Source organism: Bombus fervidus, chromosome 4, assembly GCF_041682495.2.
Source record: "Bombus fervidus isolate BK054 chromosome 4, iyBomFerv1, whole genome shotgun sequence".
Lineage (NCBI taxonomy): Eukaryota > Metazoa > Arthropoda > Insecta > Hymenoptera > Apidae > Bombus > Bombus fervidus.
In genome coordinates, this window is record NC_091520.1 from 10,622,095 (window position 1) to 10,628,305 (window position 6,211).

Below are 6,211 nucleotides of genomic sequence, written 5' to 3' on the forward strand. Positions count from 1 at the left end.
GACCGACCATAAATCTTAGAAAATTTCAACTAAAGACTCTCAGGTCAAACAAGGATCTTTTCTACGAAAGTATTTTCTAAGATCTCTGGTTTGTGTCCGGAAAACACATAAAATTAGTTATTTTCACACGTGCGATGCTTCCCACCACCAACCTTCTATCGAGGGCGGCTAAGACCCCTCCTAGTCCACCAACAATCGTAATGGCCAATAGAAACAATGTCTATTACCCTCACTTTCCTGGCCAAAAAACTGTCATCTACGAATCCGATGATCCCGTGCGTTAGACACACCCTTTCCTAGCTCTCCTCTGACACAGCATCGTCACTCTCAGGGTAGTCTATTTTCATCGTCCGAACAGTCAGTAAGTCTACCACGGTTCTACCTTCAAATCAATTCGTTTGCAAAGTCCAACTATCTCATCGAGAGATATCGTCAAATCGGGTCACATTTTCTGTAACGCATAAGCTGTACTCATCGTCAAATACTTGTGACGCTCATAAGATTGTATAATCCATTGTTGAATATATCTATCATATTAACCTGTTAACACAGTGTTAATTTCAATTAACCACCCCTGTTATCCTAACCGAAACACGGGGAACGACTACTTCGCGGCGTCGATTAGCCGAATCGTAGCGAGAATTTACGCCTCTCGCTGACGCGTTTTCCTCGCGACCGCGTCTCTCCGCGAACGGTCGTAACATTTGGTCCTTCGAGCCGGATTCAGTGGTAAGTGAAAAGTGCACACCAGTGACACCCACTACCATACAGTGCCACATGAATTCAACATAACCAGCAGCGGAAGCGTTACCACTCCAGCGAAGTCAGTAACGTCAAGGGACCGTCACCTTGGAAGAGGCATAATTCGATGGTTGAAGACGCAACCAGGCAGCCTCCCGCCGCAACTGGACAATCGTAAACATAACGATATTCAACAACTTCGATCGCACGACAAAACACGTCACTCTCGGGAAGAATCGCCTTCCTCACGAAACGTACGTCAACGACATTCCACTGCACAGGGACAAGCGACAACCTGCAGTCGGAACAACTTCAGTCACTACAACACGAGTGATCTTCGGGAAGAACGCCTTCCTCGCGAACATCACGATATCCCGCTGCACAGTGACCAGCGAGCACTGCAGCCGGAACAATTCTGCATCGGGAAACACCGATCGCACATCACAAGTACCACCTTCGTTAACGAAGCATCTTCATCACAAAAAATGGCAAACGAAGCAAGAATCATCGCCTTGAAACAGGAGTACGACGATATAAGCGAAGAATTCAAGACCATATGGAGACTACTCGACCAATACGAACAGTCCGGGCAGCGCAACAAGGGCAGCTTAAAATTTTATCAAACACTGGTCGACGACAATTGGAAACAATTCAACATTGTCGTTAACGAATTGCTCGACATCGACGACAACGAACCTGAGGACTTATTGGATGTCTATACAGACCTGAAGATACGATTGGTTAGACTCAACAACATTGATTCTTCCTCAACGGATGCCTCCAACGCAGCGGCGAATCCAAAACTATCGGAATGCAACAGCAATACTTCCAGCAGTTACCAGAGACGTAAGAATAATCTAAATAATAACAGTAACAATGATCATACTCCGCCGATGGAGAATCTCGTATCGAGTCTAGCGCCGATTCCGTCGCATGACACGCGAAGTTCATTGCATAATACTCGTAGCGCGCCAACACGCGACTCGACGACGATCAAGTTCGCGTCCTCATTATCCGAAAAATCTGATTCAACACTACCAAACGCCGTGAATCAGACAACCTCTAACGTTCTCTGCTCATCGCCTGCATGCGACTCGAGGACGACCAAGTTCGTGTCCTCATCACCTGAAAAATCTGATTCAACGATACCAATCGCCGTGAATCAGACAACTTCCAACGTCCGCTGCTCATCGCCAATACGCGACCGGACGACAATCACGGTAGCATCATCATTACCCAAACAATTTGATTCGACGATACCGATCGCCGTGAATCAAACTACTTCTAACGTCCGCTGCTCATCGCTTGCATACGATTCGACGACGACCAAGTTCGCGTCCTCATTGCCCGAACAATCTGATTCAACGTCACCGAGCGCCATGAATCAGACAATCGCTCACGTTCGCAACTCATCGCCAATACGCGACTTAACGACAAACAAGCTCGCGTCGTCATTATCTGAACGATCTGATTCAACGCTACCAATCGCCTTGAGTCAGACAACCTCGAACATTCGCTGCTCATCGCCAGCACGCGACTTGGCGACGGCCAGGCTCGCGCCAACGTCTGAACAATCTGATTCAACAATGCCGATCGTCTTGAATCAGACAACTTCTCACATCCGCAGCTCATCGCCTGCATGCGACTCGACGACGACCAAGTTCGCGTCCTCATTATCTGAAAAATCTGATTCAGCGATACCGATCGCCGTGAATCAGACAACCTCTGACACCCGCAGCTCATCGCCTGCATGCGACTCGACGACGACCAAGTTCGCGTCCTCATTACCTGAACAAGCTGATTCAACGTCACCGATCGCCGTGAATCAGACAATCGCTCACGTTCGCAACACATCGCCAATACGCGACTTAACGACAAACAAGCTCGCGTCATCATTATCTGAACGATCTGATTCAACGCTACCAATCGCCTCGAATCAGACAACCTCAAACATTCGCTGCTCATCGCCAGCACGCGACTTGGCGACGGCCAGGCTCGCGTCATCGTCTGAACAATCTGATTCAACAATGCCGATCGTCTTGAATCAGACAACTTCTCACGTCCGCAGCTCATCGCCTGCATGCGACTCGACGACGACCAAGTTCGCGTCCTCATTATCTGAAAAATCTGATTCAACGCTACCAAACGCCGTGAATCAGACAACCTCTAACGTTCGCTACTCATCGCCTACACGCAACTCGACGACGACCAAGTTCGCGTCCTCATTATCCGAAAATTCTGATTCCACGCTACCGGACGCCGTGAATCAGACAACGTCGAACGTTCACTGCTTATCGCTTACATACGACTTGACGACAAACAATTTCGTGTCATCATTATCGGAACAATCCGATTCAACGCTACCAATCGGCTTGAATCAGACAATCTCTAACGTTCGCAACTCAGAGCCAAAACGCGACTCGACGACAAACAATTTCGCATTATCATTATCTGAACAATCCGATTCAACGCCAGCAAGCGCCTTGAATCAGACAACCTCTGACACTCGCAACTCTTCGCCAACACGCGACTTGAAGACAACCTCTCACGATCCTCTGGACCGGAAAAAACTGAATCCCGTTCAGGACAACAGAGGCAATTTCGAATCAAAACCTACAGCAGGGGTTTCGAAATCCACGATAAGATTCTCCAGGAACATTTCCTCCTCAATCAGCATCTCAATGTTCAGTCTGTCTTACAGCACGTTACCTGTATCATCTGAGAGCAGGAGTATCATATCGGAGAGTCATCTTCCTGAACATAACAAGAAGATGCCACTCTCGCCATTTCCGAAAGGGGCCACATCTGCGAATTATCCGAAGCGGAATAATCATCACGTTGTCACCACCATTGCTGCATCGGACAAGTCTCGGGAAAAAACCACGAGGATCTCACTGGAGTCACCCCTGGCTCCAATAACGCCAACATATTCTCCAATGCCAAGGCAAGTCACAGTTACGACGTCCAGCGTCACGACGCCCAACGCTCATTCTCCGCCAAGGATCATCACTAAGAGAGCGCGATTCGGGCGGATCATCGGGGGGAGCCCAACCTCCCAATCAACTACAAAACTCCGCATCGTGTTGGACGACTCAGCATCAGGCAACACAGGAATTCCGTTCAACGACACCTCATGGGCAGAGGTGTTCCAAGACACGTCCTGGGCAGAGGTGTTCCATGACACTTCCTGGGTCGAGGTACTACACGACACCTCCATGATCGAGACATTCCACGACACTTCATGGGCAGAGGTGTTCTACGATACTTCATGGGCAGAGGTGTTCCACCACACATCCTGGGCCCAAAAACACAACCGCAAATTCCTAAAACGACGAGAACCACAGCGATCGAAACTACAAGGAGTTTCCGAACAGGACAGAAACAACAAACTTGTCAAATCACTATAATTCAGTAATTTTCAGATGTAATCCGTACTCTACGAAGGGAATCTCGCCCATTCATCAACCTCGGAATCATCTATTGCAAATCGTTTACGTCAAAGAGCGAAAGGATCGCAACCACCGCAGAATCCAGGTATTCGTATCCAATTTATACGTGTTGCAGTTAAGGCAGTCCACATCGAGCTGGTCAACGATCTCATAAGCAAGGCCTTCGTCGCATCTCTGGGAAGATTCATCGCTCATCGAAGGGTCAGGCTTTCTAGCCGACCGATGGATCGAATGGCACTTCACACTCTCAACTCGCCTCATTTCAACGGATTGTGGAAGCTAGCAGCAATTCTTCAAACGATATCTCAGACGTGTCGTCATTAACAAGCTTCATACAATTAAAACGCGAAACACACTCCCTATCAAAATCAAAACCAATCCTCAACTCCAGACCGCCAACTTCGATATCTCCAGATCGAAACGATCTCTTTATCCTTACTCCCAGTCACTTCCTCATCGGAGACTAACAAGATTGCGAGATCGAGCTTTCAGGGACACTCCATCCAGCCGTCTCCAGCGAGCATCAAGAGTATCAACACGAGTTGAATATCCAAAAAAGATGGAGTAAGGCAGTCACGGCATACGAAAAGGCATCATCATCCTACTCAGAGGAGACAACGTTCCCCCAACGCAATGGCAACGCAATGGGCAGATTCATCAAGGTCCAGCCCGGCTCAAACGGCATCATTCGGCCGGCCACAGTTCGAACGGCAACGAGCACTCTGGATCGGAGCATCAAACGGATGGTACCACTACCGATCAGATCGACCCCAGATGACTCCGACACAATCAACAATAACATTTGATCGGGATCCTCTCAACGGGGGGAGGATGTTACGTCGACCGACTCTCTACCTGGACCAGGCGTCGCATCGCGAGCGGGATGGCAACCATATGTCTGCACATCCTTATTGCGTACTCTAAAGAATCTCAAGGACCGACCATAAATCTTAGAAAATTTCAACTAAAGACTCTCAGGTCAAACAAGGATCTTTTCTACGAAAGTATTTTCTAAGATCTCTGGTTTGTGTCCGGAAAACACATAAAATTAGTTATTTTCACACGTGCGATGCTTCCCACCACCAACCTTCTATCGAGGGCGGCTAAGACCCCTCCTAGTCCACCAACAATCGTAATGGCCAATAGAAACAATGTCTATTACCCTCACTTTCCTGGCCAAAAAACTGTCATCTACGAATCCGATGATCCCGTGCGTTAGACACACCCTTTCCTAGCTCTCCTCTGACACAGCATCGTCACTCTCAGGGTAGTCTATTTTCATCGTCCGAACAGTCAGTAAGTCTACCACGGTTCTACCTTCAAATCAATTCGTTTGCAAAGTCCAACTATCTCATCGAGAGATATCGTCAAATCGGGTCACATTTTCTGTAACGCATAAGCTGTACTCATCGTCAAATACTTGTGACGCTCATAAGATTGTATAATCCATTGTTGAATATATCTATCATATTAACCTGTTAACACAGTGTTAATTTCAATTAACCACCCCTGTTATCCTAACCGAAACACGGGGAACGACTACTTCGCGGCGTCGATTAGCCGAATCGTAGCGAGAATTTACGCCTCTCGCTGACGCGTTTTCCTCGCGACCGCGTCTCTCCGCGAACGGTCGTAACAAGGGGGAAATAATTCCTAGAAAGTTGGAATCTTTATTTTACGTTTCAATATTAGGATATCACGCAGGGTTAAAAAGTTGCCTCTTTATGACTCGCATAATAATGATTCTTTTTTCAACATTTCTGAAATAGTATGGAGTTTACGATGTCGTTTACCTAGCCTTCGTACGACCTTGAGCAGCGTAGATCAAATAATATTTTTTTATCTCGCCCCCAGGCGTTTCGTTATATCTTTGAAAGCGACGAAGGTATTCGAGATATTCCTGATAAATGATACAATCTGTATTTCGTATTATGTCTTGAATAATACCGCGAAGAAGGCTACCCTTGTTCCCTTTACCACGGGAGAAGCAGCTACAATAATGCACTTTCATGTTTCCGCTC